The 17,005-nt window shown below is 36.0% G+C and overlaps 1 long non-coding RNA gene across 1 annotated transcript; it reads left to right on the forward strand.

Annotated features, from left to right (window-relative positions):
- Positions 1 to 34: 34 nt before the first annotated feature.
- LOC110935945 lies at positions 35 to 1,070 on the forward strand. The gene is made up of 3 exons (XR_002589581.2): positions 35 to 152; positions 227 to 473; positions 561 to 1,070. It is a non-coding gene; the product is annotated as an uncharacterized LOC110935945 (long non-coding RNA).
- The last annotated feature ends 15,935 nt before the right edge of the window (positions 1,071 to 17,005 follow it).

Here is a 17,005-nt window from a genome sequence, read left to right on the forward strand (position 1 = left end):
AGGATATCTTAACATTCTATGTTATTTTAATATTCAGGAGCTGGCCCAAATGCACACCAGGACTCTTCTACTAGTCGTACAACAATTCTGGGATGAGCTTTGTAAAAAGAAGCACCCAAATGAGGCAGTCTTAGAGGGCTAATATGATCCGCGTAAGTTGTTTTGTTAATAAAATGTGTGACCCGCGTAATCTGATTAACTGCTTGGTTGTATTATTGTTAATCAGATGCACCTGCAAAATATATATGTGCCACAACAACCCTCGACTCCCAGCTAATGGGACATGAGAAAGCACACGGCTTCGCCCATCAATGTTGTGGAGTGGTGTTAGGCCTTCTAGATCTGGTTTACACAATTCCAAAGCTGTCACCACATGTACACTAATTCTTGGCATGCTTACAAGTGTTGTATTAGGTTTATATTTTGCTCTACGTTCTGGTTCTTCAACACCCCTCCATCTTATTCGAGAACAGGTTAAACTTGTACATTGATCATATAAATTACATATTTTTCCAAATTGGATTCATGAAACTAAAATCTTAGTTCACCTTTCACAACAGGCGAGCGATTACCATTTCTAGAATCGGAGGAACTAGAATCGGGCAAAGGCAAGAAAGAAGTGGAAGCAAAACATGTGAGTTATTCGTACACGTTTTTCCATATGATAGTTGCAATAGCAAGCATGTATTCGGACATGCTTTTATTGGGATGGAGCAGTTCAGAATGCTCGGATCTCACTGATACCGGGTGGCTGGTCATTGATTGAATTGTTCACAATTTGCATCTGGTGGCTAGTCGTTGATTTTGCATCCAAATCATGGAGCATTCCACAAAGGCAAAACAACTAGATATATATTTGCAGCACTTTTAAGTCTACAAGCAGTGAGTTATATGGATTTGAAGACAATAACCAAGAATTAGTTCTTAGTTTATGTGTAGAGGCATTCCCTTTGCAACTTTTGTAGTTAGGTTTTGAGAAGTTTATGTCTTTCATATGTATTTAAATTGAAAACTTATGTATGGATTTTGGTTTATTATTGTTAATATAATTTGGTTTTTAGGTTTTCTCATGGTTACTTTTGTTTTAGTTTTATAAAATTTTGAAAATAAAATGGTTAATTATATGAAAATGGCCGCATAAAACCATAATAAATATGTGTGACCAAATGTTAGACAATAGCCACACTTAAATTATAAATTTTCACGTGGCAACACATAATTTCTAGCCACACTTTCGTCAGTTTGTTTTTTTTTTATGTGGCGGAAGTATAACAATTGTCACGAAAAACAAATCATGTGTGACCAAATGTTAGATAATAGGCACACTTAAAATTATAAAATTTCATGTGGCTATACATAACCATTAGCCACACTTTTGTGACATTGTTCTTTTTTGTGTGATGACATTATAGCAAAAGTCACAGGGTGAACAAATATGTGTGACCAAAGGTTAGGGAATAGCCACACCATAGCCACCATGTTTCTTATTTGTGTGATAGAATGATAGAAATTGCCATAAGAAAAAGAAATATGTGTTACCAAAGGTTAGACAATAGCCACACTTAAAAATACAATATTTCGTGTGGCTATAAATAATCATTAGCCACACCATAGTCACTTTGTTTTTGGTTTGTGTGTCTGTATAACAGAAACAACCACACTTACAGTAAGTTCATGTGTCTGTATAACAGAAACAACCACACTTACAATAATTCATGTGGCCGTTGCTACCCTTTAGCCACACTTAATGGGAAAAATGCTTAATTACAACAACACTTTTTGCCACACTTTTTTTAATTAATGTGGCTAAAACAAATATTTTTGGTAATTTATGTGACTATATAGCAGCAACAGTCACACTTAAAGTAAATACATGTGGCCGTTGCTATCCTTTAGCCACACTTAATAGAGGAAATGCTAGATTTTAACAAATAATGTTGGTACCTTTTAGCCACACTTTTAAGCTCTACGGCCACTAAAAAGTATGTGTAGCCGTATCATACCTAAGATGACTCGAGCTTTGGCCACACTTGACCTGAAAAAAATATGTGAGGCGAAAGACATATAGTCACACTTTTTTTGTGTGACTGTATCCCTATTTTGGCGTAGTGCATATCACTCCATTCCTGTCTGATGTGGCAAGAGGTTTTCCAAGACCACTCCAAGAACAACACAGTACCGAACCCGTATGTTCCTTAAGAGTGCTGACTATGTTACCATTAGATATCGACCATACATGAACCGACCCGTCAACAGATCCAGCCGCAACATAATTATTATCCGCACTAATACAAGACCTGCTCCAATTAGACGCAACTCTATTCTCACTCGCTCTTAACGTCCCCCAAACTTCAAGTGTCCTCGTATCAAACAAATTATGCAAATTATCCCTCCTGCTTGTCAATATCGTATTCATTGTCGTCTTAACTATATGTATATTATTCTTCATCTTCATCTTAACTATATGCAAATGCAAATTCTCTTGACTTTTTTATTCAGCTTTATTTTTCGAGGGTTTGGTTTGTATTCATGTAACAACTCAACTTTTTAGGTAATTTTTAGGAATATTTTGTTCTAATTTTTTTAAGAGAGTATATGATGCCCTTACAAGGATTCAATAAGTTTACAAACATTCGTTTAGGTTGGGTGGTGTGGGATAAAACCCTTAGGGTCTTTGTCACGCCACATCCGCACCACATAAATGAGGGGCTTTATCATTAACTTGTATGGTTTAAGATAACACTTTTGTACCTTTGTTCGTCAAACCAAGAGTCTCTAGATACGATAATAGTGTTAACCGATATGAGTACATTCGGTTCTGTTACCATGAACCTAATTAAGGTTTTGCTCTATTGACCATAACGCAATAATATGCATCCAATACCTTTGTCGCCTAGTTTCCTTTTCTTAGATTCACGATGTCGAAGTATTGTTCGACAAACCCATACCCGAAGATAATGTAATGCTGGGGTCGTTCCATAATTCATAAGAAATTTTGTCCCGTATGTAATTTTCGTATAGAATTTTTTTAGGTATATACGTTTTCGACCCCGGTTTTATATTTTTTTAGGTATATATGTTTTCGACCACACGGTCAAAAATCTCAAGCTTCGCCACTACATATTAAGAATGTGTTTAGTCTCATATATTTGGTCCAAAAAGGGATGTGAGTCAGTCTATTTAAAACAAAAACATTTAGGGACTACAAATTTCCTACTGGTTACGTTGTTTTTTTTGCGGCATCTCACCTCGAAATTACTCCATAGGTACCGTAAATCTTTATTGTGTCAATCTTTTGGAGTGGATAACGAGTGAAAATTAGAGATCATGGACCTAAAAGCCTATGGATGTACTCATATAAACTTTTTAGAATTTTTAGATTAGATTATCAAGTTTCACCATTTGGGACGATAGTTCTAATGTCACTTGTAGTAGTTAGATAATTATAATATTGATAAATATGAAAATTCGAATGTTAATTTATTTTGTCATGTTTATAAATCCTTTATCACAAGTTTTGCCCCAAGTATTAACATGAAAATACGTTAATAAATTCACATATCTACATTATTTTCATATATAGACAATTCACATCCAAAAAGACAAATGGGTCACTTCTCCTTAAAATTAGATACGAGGCGCAGTGTTTTAAACATGCCTTAAAGTAAACACCTTTATGATATTTGATTAACAAAATGATTAAAGTTGAAAACAGTTATGTTGTTTTATATGCACTCATACATAGTTATATAATTTTGTTGTCTGCAAGAACCCCTCATATATTAATGATTACAAATATTGTCTATATTCACTAGTTATTATGATCATTGCATAAGACAACATTAGAAGTAAACTTTGTCAGATGGATTAGGTCCCATGCATAATGGAAATCATTAAGCCAACCAAGCAAATTAAACTAGGGCTAATTATGAGTCACATAGGAAGACAAAGATCCAATCCAAGACCTAGGGGCATGTGCCCCGAACAAACCAACCCGAATAAGACTGTTTATGTATTTCCATCAAGGATAATAACTCGAATATGGACACACGTAAATCCATGTAACTATAATACGACATATGTAGCACGTCTATTTAAAGGATCAAACAAGTTGGCAAGTCATAATGAACAACATTGAAATAAAACCTGTCGTAAACGTACATGTTGGATTTTAATAATTATAAACTTTTCAGTTTCTAATTCTAATTTTTAAAGAAGTTAATATATCTAGTGTTGGCTCACACGAATATGACTCATTTTTGTTCAATAACTCAATCCACTCACGCCATGGTATGTGTTAAATTTGATGTCATACTCCTATCAAATTACTTTATACCATACTCCTACCAAATAATTGCAGGTATAATAGATAGCTATAAGTAATTGTTATTTCAGTAGGGGTGTTCAAAATCGGATATCCGAAAATTCAGATATCCAAAAATTTTTGATACCTGATTTCACTATCCACGTCCATATCCGAAATTTCTGATCCTCGATCGAATAGTGAATCAGAAATCTGAATATCCAATTTTTTTATTTAATTCTTATTTTTTATTATTCGGAATCAGATATGTCGGATAGTTTTGGATATCCGAATATAAATTTTTGGACATTTTCGGACATCTGATATAAAATAAAAATTAATTTTCAAAAATTTCGGATTGGATTTATGGATACAATATAAGTATTTTTGAACACCCCTAGTTATTTGGCTTAGAAATTTAAATTGTGAAAAATAGAAATATATTTTGTTGTTTCTCATAAGAAATCAAAACACAAGAAATATGAGAATAATTATTATTTTATATTAAAGAAACTGTTAAACCGAATTAAGATAAATTACTATTATACTTATTTTACCACATTAAATTGGATAACTTGTGACACAAAAGTTATAATCAACCAATAGAGTTGTCAATTTTGATAAAATGGGTTGCCCTTGGAAAGTCCAACATCCCATTTTCTAAGATAATTGTTTTGTAGGCTGGCATAAGGTACAATGGTCTCATGTCTCCCATACCCTCTTTACATCACATCATATATTTTGGCTCAAGTATTATAATTTCTAAGATAATTGTCTTCTCACATGTCATTCAGTGAAACTAACTCACATTATTTGTTAGACTTTTATATTGTAATTTATTTTATAATAAGTTCTTTTAATATATGATACATAAAGAAAATAAGAATATCATATTTGAGCTTCAAGTGGATTGGTGTCATCCAACCATGGCAGCATTGTTATAAAGTCAAAAACTAATAACGTTACAAAACTATAAATAATCAACATGTTTATGCATAAGGTAGTTGTATTGTTAGCCTTGGGATTTTTTCAAAACAAAAATTCATTTCTAACCTTAAAATTTTAATATTTGACAATTTAAGTCTAAATATTCAATCTTTAGTAATTTAACCCCTTTAATTAATTTGATTTCTCACTTCTAATTCAAAAGTGTTCACCTTTTGCAATTTAACCCCATGATTATTTTACTTTTAACGCAAAGTTTTTCATCTTTTACAATTTAACCCCAACACTTTTTACTTTCAATTTTGATCCCTTATACTTTGCATCTTTCGTAAATTTTCGGTTTAACGTTTCGTTCTAAATTTTTCAAGTTAACACCACAACGTGCATGTGGAGTTCAACGTTTTTCGTCTACTTTTCCCATTTGACAGGTCCATCGCAACGCGTCTATTTTTTCTTTTGAAAGGTCTGTCACAACGCGCAGGTCTGGGATCCCGATTTAGTTATTATTTTCTATATATGTTTTACATATGCTCGCGGTCAGTAAAAAACATTTGCATTTCATCTAATCTATATACTTTATAAAGTAAACCATTGGGGGACACATATGCACATGTGCATGGACAAGACATAACATAATGTGCATGTGCATGTGCATGTGCATGTGCATATATATATATATATATATCCAAAATCAGTACCAAAACAAAAGTAAATCAGAGAATACTAAATCGAATACATTAATCAATCATCAACTAACAATCATTGAACTGCTAACAAAATAAGAACAATCGAAAAAAATCAGAACGTTAACGAAATTAGGCGAATGTAACAACAAAGAAGAATAATAGAAGCACACACTAGACATTACCGTCGATTTAATGTCTTCCAATCCGATGTTTGTTGATCGAATGTGTTGGAGGGATCTTAATCGCCGTGTTCGACAGGGAATTAGGGTTTTCTTTTGAAGCATATGTTGTAAAATAAGGTATATTTGGAAAGTTGGTAATGAGATTTGTGGACTATCCATTAGAATTCCGGTGATCCATTTAGTTGCTTTCATTTAGGCGGAAATTCATCTGACGTGAAACCATGGGGTGACATGTGTCCCCCAATGGTTTACTTTATCAAGTATATAGATTAGATGAAATGCAAATGTTTTTTACATAACCGCGAGCATGTGTAAAACATATATAGAAAATAATAACTAAATCGGGATCCCTGACCTGCGCGTTGTGACAGACCTTTCAAAAGAAAAAATAGACGCGCTGCGATGGACCTGTCAAATGGGAAAAGTAGATGAAAAGACGTTGAAGTCCACATGCACGTTGTGGTGTTAACTTGAAAAATTTAGAACGAAACGTTAAACGGAAAATTTGCGAAAGATGCAAAGTATAAGGGATCAAAATTGAAAGTAAAAAGTGTTGGGGTAATATTGTAAAAGATGAAAAACTTTGGGTTAAAAGTAAAATAATCAAGGGGTTAAATTGCAAAAGGTGAACACTTTTGAATTAGAAGTGAGAAATCAAATTAATTAAAGGGGTTAAATTACTAAAGATTGAATATTTAGACTTAAATTGTCATAGATTGAAATTTTAAGGTTAGAAATGAATAATTGTTTTGAAAAAATCCCAAGGCTAACAATACAACTACCTTATGCATAAACTTGTTGATTATTTATAGTTTTGTAACGTAATTAGTTTTTGACTTTATAACAATGCTGCCATGGTTGGATGACACCGATCCACTTGAAGCTTGAATATGATATTCTTATTTTCTTTATGTATCATATATTAAAAGAACTTATTATATAATAAATTACAATATAAAAGAGTAACAAATAATGTGTGTTAGTCTCACTGAATGACATGTGAGAAGACCATTATCTTAGAAATTAGAATACTTGAGCCAAAATATATGATGTGATGTAAAGAGGGTATGGGAGACATGAGACCATTCACTACAAAAAAAAAAAAATGCCATGTAGTGGCACACACTTCTAATGGCATTTAGCTTTTGTGCCACTAATTTAGGTTTTTAGTGGCACTTTACGTATACCATATTTGTTTGACACACACTTTTAGTGACATTTAGCTTTTAAGTCACTAATTTTGGTTTTTAGTGCACTTTGTGTATGCCATATTTGTTTGACACATAACTTTAGTGGCACTTTATGTATGCCATATTTGTTCGTGGTGTTCAAAGTCCGGTGTTAACTGTTTTAAGGTCAAACCGTTAACAAAACCGAACTGTTTCTATCGCTTGGCTATGTTTTGCTTCCTCATGTCTATTGTTTTACAAAGATAGTAAAACAAGGAAGTCCCAGTGAAAGTATAGTATTTGTGTTCAACTGAAAGCGAGTCACCCCGATATTACATATTATTGAAATGTACCTACTTAGCCATGGATAATTTTTTAACAAATAATTGAAGTGTACCTACTTGGCCGTGGATTTTATAACAAAGAATAAAACTACTAATTACTAAATATTGATGTTTAACTTAGATTTTTTAATTTAATTATATTATTAATAAATATTTATTTCTCTTTTTCCAATTCCAATACACTTTCAGTTTCTAAATAATTTCAAGCTTCCCACCCCACCAAAATCATCCCGCCCAATTTTTCCATCTTTTCTCCTTAACCCAAATTCCACTTAATTCTCAAAACCTAAACCTAATTCTCAAAACCTAAATTGAGCATCTGCCCTCTAACATCCCCCATTCTCTATGTCTCGCTATCAAACATAGCAATAAGAATTGATTATTCGACTTCAGAGATTAGATCTCCGTAACCTACAATTTCAATAGTTCGAGATATTCGGTCATGGAGTTGTCTAGCGGTGGTGCTGCTTAAGAGGTAAGGATAACCGTCTATTGAACTCAATGTTTTTTGTTCTTTGATTCAAATCTATATATGATCTCCTATCTGGTTTACGATTTTGTTGGTAGTAAACCCAAGTCCTTAAAAAATCAATTTTGCTGGTTTGAAGAATCTAAATTGCTGATTTTAAGAATCAATATTGTTGGTTTGAAGATGCACATCAGTTGCTCGAAGAAATGCTTCTACCAATTTTTCTATTGATTTTTAAGTTTATTCTTTAGGAGACTAGTAACTAATTGTTGTATCTTGAGTTCTCACATCTCTTTATTTTAGTTATTTGAATATTAGTAGTTTTCTTATATGAACTTTTAAAATTGTTTTGACTTAGGAGTTATGTTGAAGTGTTGTTTGAAACCGGTTATTACTTATTCGAATTGGTCTTTGCTTCTGGCTTCACCATGCTTTGGCTTCTGGCTTCACCATGCCTGTTTAAAGGTAATTACCAATCTATTTTAGACTTCTAGGGCATGTTTGGCTAAAAGCTTATTTAAGTGAAAAAATGACTTTTTGTGAAAAGTACTTATTAGCTTATAACTTTTTGAAAATGAGTTTTTAAAAAGTGTTTGGATTAGCTTATGAGGTGGGAAAAGCCAATAAATCAATAAGTTGTTTTTTAAAAAGTGTTTGCCATAGTTTATTGATGTAAAATGAATAAAATGGACAAACAAAAAATATAAGGAGTGTTAAATCAGGGGTAATCTGGTAATTTGGTGTTTCAAAAGTTATAAGCTGATCAAAAAGTCACAACATGTTAACTTCTCAAAAACTCCTTTTTCTTCTTTTCAAAAAGTCATTTTGAAAAGAACTTTTAGGTTTGCCAAACAATAAAACTCCTTTTTAGTTTTTTGATTAAGTCAATAAGTCAATAAGTTGGTTGGAAAAGCTTAGCAAAACATGCCCCTAGTGTTATGCTAATATGTTATCTGTTTGAATGTGATAATTGATTCTGTTTGACTTTGTTATTAATATTTTTAATTGATTATTCTACCAAAAAGATATTCCTTTCCATTGATTAAAAACTTGAATCCAAGTTCAGGTTTGGGAGATTGTAATTCATGAAACATGATGTGATATAATTTTTTGAGCTCCATGTAGATTTTAGCCTTTTCTAGATGAAAGATGCCGCTTTCCTCTTGGATTTAATATTTATCACTATAAAGGCCCCATATTTTATAAGGTAAGATTTGGTTACGTGATATTTGAGGTATGATATCTAGATTCCTAGATGTTTGTTGAATAGTGTTTTAATCTCTTAGTGTAGACCTTTGATTAACTTCCATTGCCACATGCCAAGTTTTGTTTGTTGTTGACTGGTTTATTTTGTTGTTGGCCTTTGATCAGCATTTATTCATATGTTAAAATAGTTGCAACCTCAAAAAAGTAAATCTATTATATAAACCTAGGATACCTTCGCATGCTTCATTTGCATATATAGTCTTGACCTGCTTTGTCTAAGTATATTGACTAAGATCTCGTTAATGATCATGGCTAAGTATATTGACTAAGATCTTGTTAATGATCAACCTTGGTTTTATTTAGTCGACTGACCTTGTACTCCTAAGTAGGGGTGCAAACCAGACGAGACGAGCTTGAGCTCATTTAGCTTATGAAAATATATTTTAAAATAGTATTTATTATTATTTAAAAATATATTTAATTTACTAATTAAATTTATAAGTATAGTGGGCTCTTTTAGGCTTGCGAGCTGGCTTGAGCTCGATAAGGGAAGCTCGGGCTTGTTTACTAAACAAGCTTGTTTTTAAGCTTGGGTTCGGGCTTGAGTTTGTTTAAGCTTTGCTTGTTTCAAGTTGTTTTTTTAGCCGAGCCCAAGTAGCTCAACTTGTTTGCACCCCTACTCGTAAGGCTGCATAAACTGATGATTTGCCTAAAAAGTTTTCTGAATTTGAGAAGTCATAACACAAGCTCCCATCACATTTCTTCCTTATATCATAGTACTAAAAAAATCATTATACAATAATCAACCTTTTACATATGGTAAGTTTGGAGTAAAATTTTTACCCAATTGACCTGTTTGTAAATGTCAGTTTTTTGAACTTTATCCCACACTAACCCGTTTTGTAAATGCTTTTATTCATAGATGTGACAACCCGTATTTCGAACCTATTTTGTGTAACGTTACGTGTTTATGTGAACTATGTGGGTTGATTGAATGCATGATACGACTATAGGAACGTGAGCGTTTAATTGAATGAAATGTTATGTGTTATCAAAATTGGGCCGCACACTTTGTTTGGTCGCACATCCTCCACTCGGCCCAACCTCACTCGCAACCACCTACCCAACCCGAGAGCCCAAGGGCGGCCCAATGATGGGTTCGGCCCACTCATCCCTTGTACGCATACATGAACAATAGGGGGTGTAGTTTTTGGTTACTTGCAAGCACACAAATTACACAAAACCCTAGAAGCTCTCCCTCTCTCTCGTTTCTCTTGGAACCCGACGACAACACTTCTCGACCCTCGAAGATCCTTGTGTTCGGATCATCCTCTCTACACGCTTTAACTCGGTTAGTGTTCATGATACGTGTTTGATTTATATTGTTATAAATCCATGTTTGACTAAACGGTTAGGGTTGCTTGTGTGATCAATCGTGATGTTCTATATTGTATGTAAATCGTATGTTTTGCAAGTAATCGGTTGATTATATGCTGTCCGAATTATGTTAAGATGATGATTAAACGAAAGCTTACTAATCGGTTGTGAGATGATCCGGATGGATGTTGGGATGTGTTGTTATGGTTTGTAGTATTGATTGATATATTGTACACATGGTTTAGGGCTGCATGATAGTTCTTGAACCCGTTATCACATGATCTGGTTACATGTTCATAGGTTATTGATTAGTGATTTTGGAATTGATATGAATGTTTGATTGATTCGGGATTATTGGTTCTTGATAACGATATGAACATGCATGATTCTGGATAAAAACTGCTGTTTGATTCGTTTGGATTATAGCAAAACTGTTAATTGATTTGATTTGCAACTGCCAAATCTGTTTACAACTTGTTACGGAAATCATGGACTACAAATCAGGAAATCAGTTACACATCTTGTCTCGACAAGAGATTGCGAGTCGAGAACTCCTAGTCTCGACTCGAGACCATAACACCGGCACAAAACAACACAACTCGAGACCACGGTTGCGGGTCCGGTTGCGACTCGAGACCGTGTAGTCTCGACCAGACCATGATGACTCGAGAACTCTCTGTTACGACTCGAGACTTCGAAATCAATATAACCCGAGACCGACTAGTCTTGACTCGAGACCGAGAACATGCACACTCTGTTATTGGACTGGCCCACTGTTACCAGCCCAAATGATTGGGCCGTGTATTTGGATTTTGCTTGTGTGAAGTTGCTGTAGAGTTGCCATACTTATACGTGAACATGATGATCAATGTTTGTACACAACTTGTTATATATACGTGGAACATACGTGCAATACTAGTGTACGAATCTGATTGGTATGATAACTGTGATAGGACGTGGTTGATCACTTTGTAGCTTAATTGAACTATTGTGTATCATACCGAGCAACCCCAGGTGAGTTCATTGCATTTCTCAAGCATGCGTCCCGGTGGTTTGGGACAACTAGTAAACATGTGGAAGGGAAACTTGGGTAAACAGTTAAATCGGGTTTTTGATTATTGAACATGGAATCTATCATTATTCGATTGCCTGTAGGGCAATGGTGTAATTAGTTGATAGCGCTATTAGGTTGTACACCTCACACCGGGCCGTAAGGACGGGCGTGAACTAATTATCAGGGCATCAATACCAATGCTTGGTTAGGGGCATTGGGGACTGGACACACTTCCAGGTTGTTAAGGGGCACACTCCCCGGATACATATGGGCACACTCCCTAGGGTATCTAGCATGTTATAAAGCAACATCGTATCGCAACGTTGAACTGGCTTAACATACATCTGGTAACAAAACACGTTAACAAAACCTTGAACTCACCAGCGTCGTCTGACACACTTGTCTGCATGTTTGCAGGTCGTTAGAATTCGTGACATGGACTTGCTATCTGGGAGCGCTGGAGTGGTCATGGATCGAGGCTCTTGGATTAACTTATAAGTGATACATTGATTTTGAGCATTATTTTGAAACAATTGTTAAACGATTTACTACATGCTTCCGCTATACAACTCTTTGGGAACTAATATTGTGTTTGATATTTTTCTATTGGTAATTAATGACATGTTTTATTTAAATATTTATCATTGGTTCAATGTGATTAGTGGCTCAGACTCTGATGTGTAACACGCCTCGCGGAGTTTCCGCAGGTGGTAATTTGGGGGTGTTACAGTTTGGTATCAGAGCCACTGGTTATAGTGAACTAGGTTTTAAAACGTTTTTGTAAAGCCAGACTATAACCGAACACCTTCGAAAATCGATCATGACACTCAGCTCCAGATTGCAAGGTTCGTCTCTCTTACTTTGTGCATCACTTGTTTAGCAATCACACACTCACAACTAGCATGGAATGAAACGTTAGATACTATGGTGACTTGATAGTGTGACACTACTCTTTGAATCATATGAATCGTAGCCTTGTAATACCACTTGTGTGTAGATTGAACGGGGGAAACTTCGAGCGCAAGCTAAGAGGCTCTAAGATGAATATGCAAATCGCCTTATTATTATGGGTGCACACTTAATAATAACGTGGGGTGCATGCAAGTCCCAGTGAGGCTTATCGAGCGTGAGAAGGGTTCTGCCTTATTATGTGTGAACTTGGTAGTACCTAGATATCGACACGATACTTGATTTCCATCTCGTTTCGATTTCCTGAATCGGTTCATCTCTATATATAGAATCATGAGTGGACGAGGACACGGACGTGGCAACATCAACATGACTCAGGCTGAGTTGACTGACTTAATCAATACCCGTGTGGCTGAGGCCTTAGCAGCCTATCAAGCTGGTACGGAATGTACCAAGTACTCTTTACTCTTATACCGTGTACACGTCCTTTCACCCCTATAATGTGTTTCCTTTCGTCATTTAGGTCAGCACGCGCGACCCCAACCCAACCAACCTGCTTGTACATTCAAAATGTTCATGGACTGTAAGTCTTAGACCTTCACCGGAACTGAAGGGGCTGTGGGACTCTTGAGATGGTTCGAGAAAGCGGAGTCCGTGTTTGCTATTTGTAACTGTCCTGCTGGGGACAGGGTGAAATATGCTGCGGGTACCTTGGCGGATGGTGCCCTAACGTGGTGGAATGCCCAGGTGCAGTTGTTGGGCATCGAGGCAGCGAATGCCACAACTTGGGATGACTTTAAAGAACTGATCAGGGAGGAGAATTGTCCTCGGGATGAGGTCCAGAAGTTGGAAAACGAGTACTATGACTTGAAGATGGTTGGATCTGAAGTCGAAGCGTATGTGAAGTGATCGTATGAATTGGCCGACATGTGCCCGAACTTGTCCCGGCCTATGTCCCGGAGGATTGAGTTATTCATCAAGGGGCTGCCTCCGCGTGTGAAGAGTTTGGTCACTGCAGCCCATCTCAATGACTTGACACAGATTGTTCGTTTGACCCACAAGATTGTGGATCAAGAGGTAGAGAGTAACTCGTTACCACCGCGTGTTTCAACCACTACAGCTGCTGCACCCACTGTCACTGCGTCCACTAATGATAACAAAAGGAAGTGGAGTGACTATGATAAAGCCTCTCGCGCGAGTCAGACACAGAAAAGACCAGATAATAACAACAACCGCAGCATCAGACAGTCGTCTTCTGTCAATCAAGGCCAAGGGGGTAGCCAAAGTCAGGGTTCGTATGCAGGGAGGAAGCCACGGTGTAACAAGTGTGGCTATCATCATTTCGGGCCATGTGGTCGGATGTGTAACAGGTGTGGTAAGGCGGGCCATGAGGCCAGGGATTGTAGGGCCCCACAGCCCAAACACCAGCAGCAACAGAACCAGCAGAACCAGAGACAGCAGGGACAACCACCCTAGCAGAACCAGGGTTTCAGGAAGGGATGCTATTAGTGTGGGGATGAGGGTCATTTTTGTTGGTGCAGTTGTCTGTCGACTACATCTTCGTTCGAGTCTTAGAATAGGAATGGTTGTAAAATGATTGTAAATATGAGAAATAGTGATTGTATAGGTTTAGATGTTGGATCGCTCATTAGGGTATTATTGGGCTGAACCGCTCGAACGGTTAGAAGCTGAACCGTTCGAATGGCAATCAATCAATCTGGGCCGCTCTTGTGACAAACTAGCTGGATCGCTCGTATGGCAAACCAGCTGGACCGCTCCAATGACACTTTACATGAACCGCTTATGTGACATCATGTATGGGCCGCTTATTGGGCCTGTCCAATAAGCGATCCCAGATCCCTATATATACCCTAAAGGCGATCTGAGTTAGGAATAGTTGTAACAGTTAGAGAAATCGTGCCGAAGCTTTGCCGGTGCGAGATTTGAGCTGTAAACGTTTGATATTAGTAAAACAAGTAGTTAAAGTGATTTGCCTGCTGTTTCTACCTTAGTTTCTTGTAATTCCGCACCTGAAACCAAGGAGAAAGCCTCTGAACAACTCGTTTGGGTCAGATTACGATCCTTCAAGTGGTATCAGAGCTCAGGAAGAGGTTCTCTGCAGAAATTAGCCGGATTTCGTCACTTTTTCTTACTTCTACACCTTCTTTTTCTGATTCGAGAAGATTTCACGGTCGGAATTCGCTCATATTCTCACAGATTGTGCGCAACAGCATCGAGATAAACCCTAGAAAGTTTCAGATCAAAATTCAAAGTCTAAGTGGATTAGAATTGGATTTGAATGTGGACCGCTCATTCGAACATAGCTTGAACCGCTCGACCGAACAGTTCTGAACCGCTCATCCGGACGTTATGTGGACCGCTCATTCGATCGGTTGACCTGGTTCGCTCAAAATTTCATTTTTGGACCGCTTATCCGGACCATTGTGAATCGCTCATTCGGTCGAATTGTTCCTGGATCGCTTATTCGAACTGATTTGGACCGCTTATAAGACTGATTGTGGATCGCTTATTTGGATCATTTCTGGATCGCTTATTCAGACAATTTTTGGACCGCTTATTTGTCATCCGGATCGCTTATCTGGACCGCTTATTTGGCTCAATTACTGTTTGGTTCGCTTTTCTGTCACATTTAGATCGCTTATTCGTCAACAAACACGTGTCTGTTTGTTTTGCGAAACATGGCAATGATGTTTGATGAACAGGAGAACTATTATTTTGAAAGATTTAATAACTGGAATAACGGATTTCTAGATGAGGGGTATAGGAAAGTGAGCAAAGATGGATGGGAAAAAAGGTTCAAATATTTTGTGTGTCTGAAAGACGAAACGTTGGATGATCTTAAAGACCGATATAGTGTTTTACTGAATTATATGAAAGATCATGAGATATACCCGTCAAATGTTGAAAAATTGGATAAATTTGCAGATGCATTACCGATTGAATGGGGTGAATATTTGAAGAATTTAAGGGAGAACTCAAATTTTTCAAAACTACCTCTAAATCAATTCATCAGCAAACTTAAAGCTCATGAACTTGAAGTTAGAAAGAAAAAGAAAGATTTGATCAAGGTTTTGGAGTATAATGTGCTAGATCTAAGTTCAGATGTGATTGAAGAGATGCACAAAAGAGTTACTAAATGTATCAGGGCAAAACATGTGCTGAAATACGATTTCAAACGAGGTTGTTATATTGATAATAATGGAAAGTCCAAAAGCTGAAGAATCGGTGAAGAATGAAACAGTGTGCTCTAAGTGTGACAACTTTAAGACTGATAATGATAAACTTGTGAAAGACATGACAAGTTTGGCATCTGAAGTCAAAAAGTTGAAAGACGAGAAGCACGTTGTTGAAAATCAGATTCTTATTTTGAAAGAAAATTGTGAGAAGTTGAAAGCTGAAAATGACAAACTGTTGGTTGATTTTAACAGTTTGACATTGAAAAATCAAGAATTTGAAGGGCAAATGAAAATTCTTGAAGATGGGAGAAATGTGTTCAGTAAAAACAACATTGAAAAACAGAAAATGATAAATTCCCATCTTTAGAAGATTGTCGAACTTGAAAAAGAAGGTGAAAGCGCTCAAAAGAAAATCAAAGAGTTGGTAAAAGAGCTTGAAAACAAACAGAAATCTTCAGAAGATTTAGATTTCTGGATTAAGCTTGAAAACAAGAATCTGAAAGCGAATGAATCAAAATTTCAGGAACAGATCAAAATTTTGATAAATGAAAAGTCTGTTCTTGAAAATTTGAAGAATAATAATGAGAAAACTATCAAGTCTCATTTTGGGAGAATATCTCAACTTGAAAGTGAAGCTGAGAATTCGAGGAACAAAATTGATGAACTTGAGAAGAAATTGATAGGTTTTGTGACTAAATCTGACAGTTTGAATTTTCCCTGTCCAAAACCAATCAATTCAGTTCCGATAAGTGAAAAGGCTACAAACTTTGACAAAGTCAAAGTCGAAGATTGTGATGAGAAAACTGATGAGGAAAATGAGAAATTTTATTCAGCAGATGAGTCTGAGACAGAGTCTGATGCTGAAATTAAGAAAAAGAAAACAATTTCAAAATTAAAAGAAAAATTTCAGAAAACTGTTTTGCAATCGACTGAAAAGGGAGAATGCTCTAAGCAAAAACCTGTGAAGAAGATTGTAGAACAGAAACAAAAAATTAAAAATGAAGAAAAAAACTCATCAGTACGATCATCCAATCATAAGAAAAGAACACGTAAAGTAGAAAATGAAAATTCAAAAATTGTTGTGTGCAGGACGAACCACAGTGCTAAAGCGTCAAAACCAGCAAATTTGAGGAATGAGTACCACCAGGCCAAACAATGTTACGA

The sequence above is a fragment of the Helianthus annuus genome, chromosome 4 (genome assembly GCF_002127325.2).
Source record: "Helianthus annuus cultivar XRQ/B chromosome 4, HanXRQr2.0-SUNRISE, whole genome shotgun sequence".
In the NCBI taxonomy this organism is placed as follows: Eukaryota; Viridiplantae; Streptophyta; class Magnoliopsida; order Asterales; family Asteraceae; genus Helianthus; species Helianthus annuus.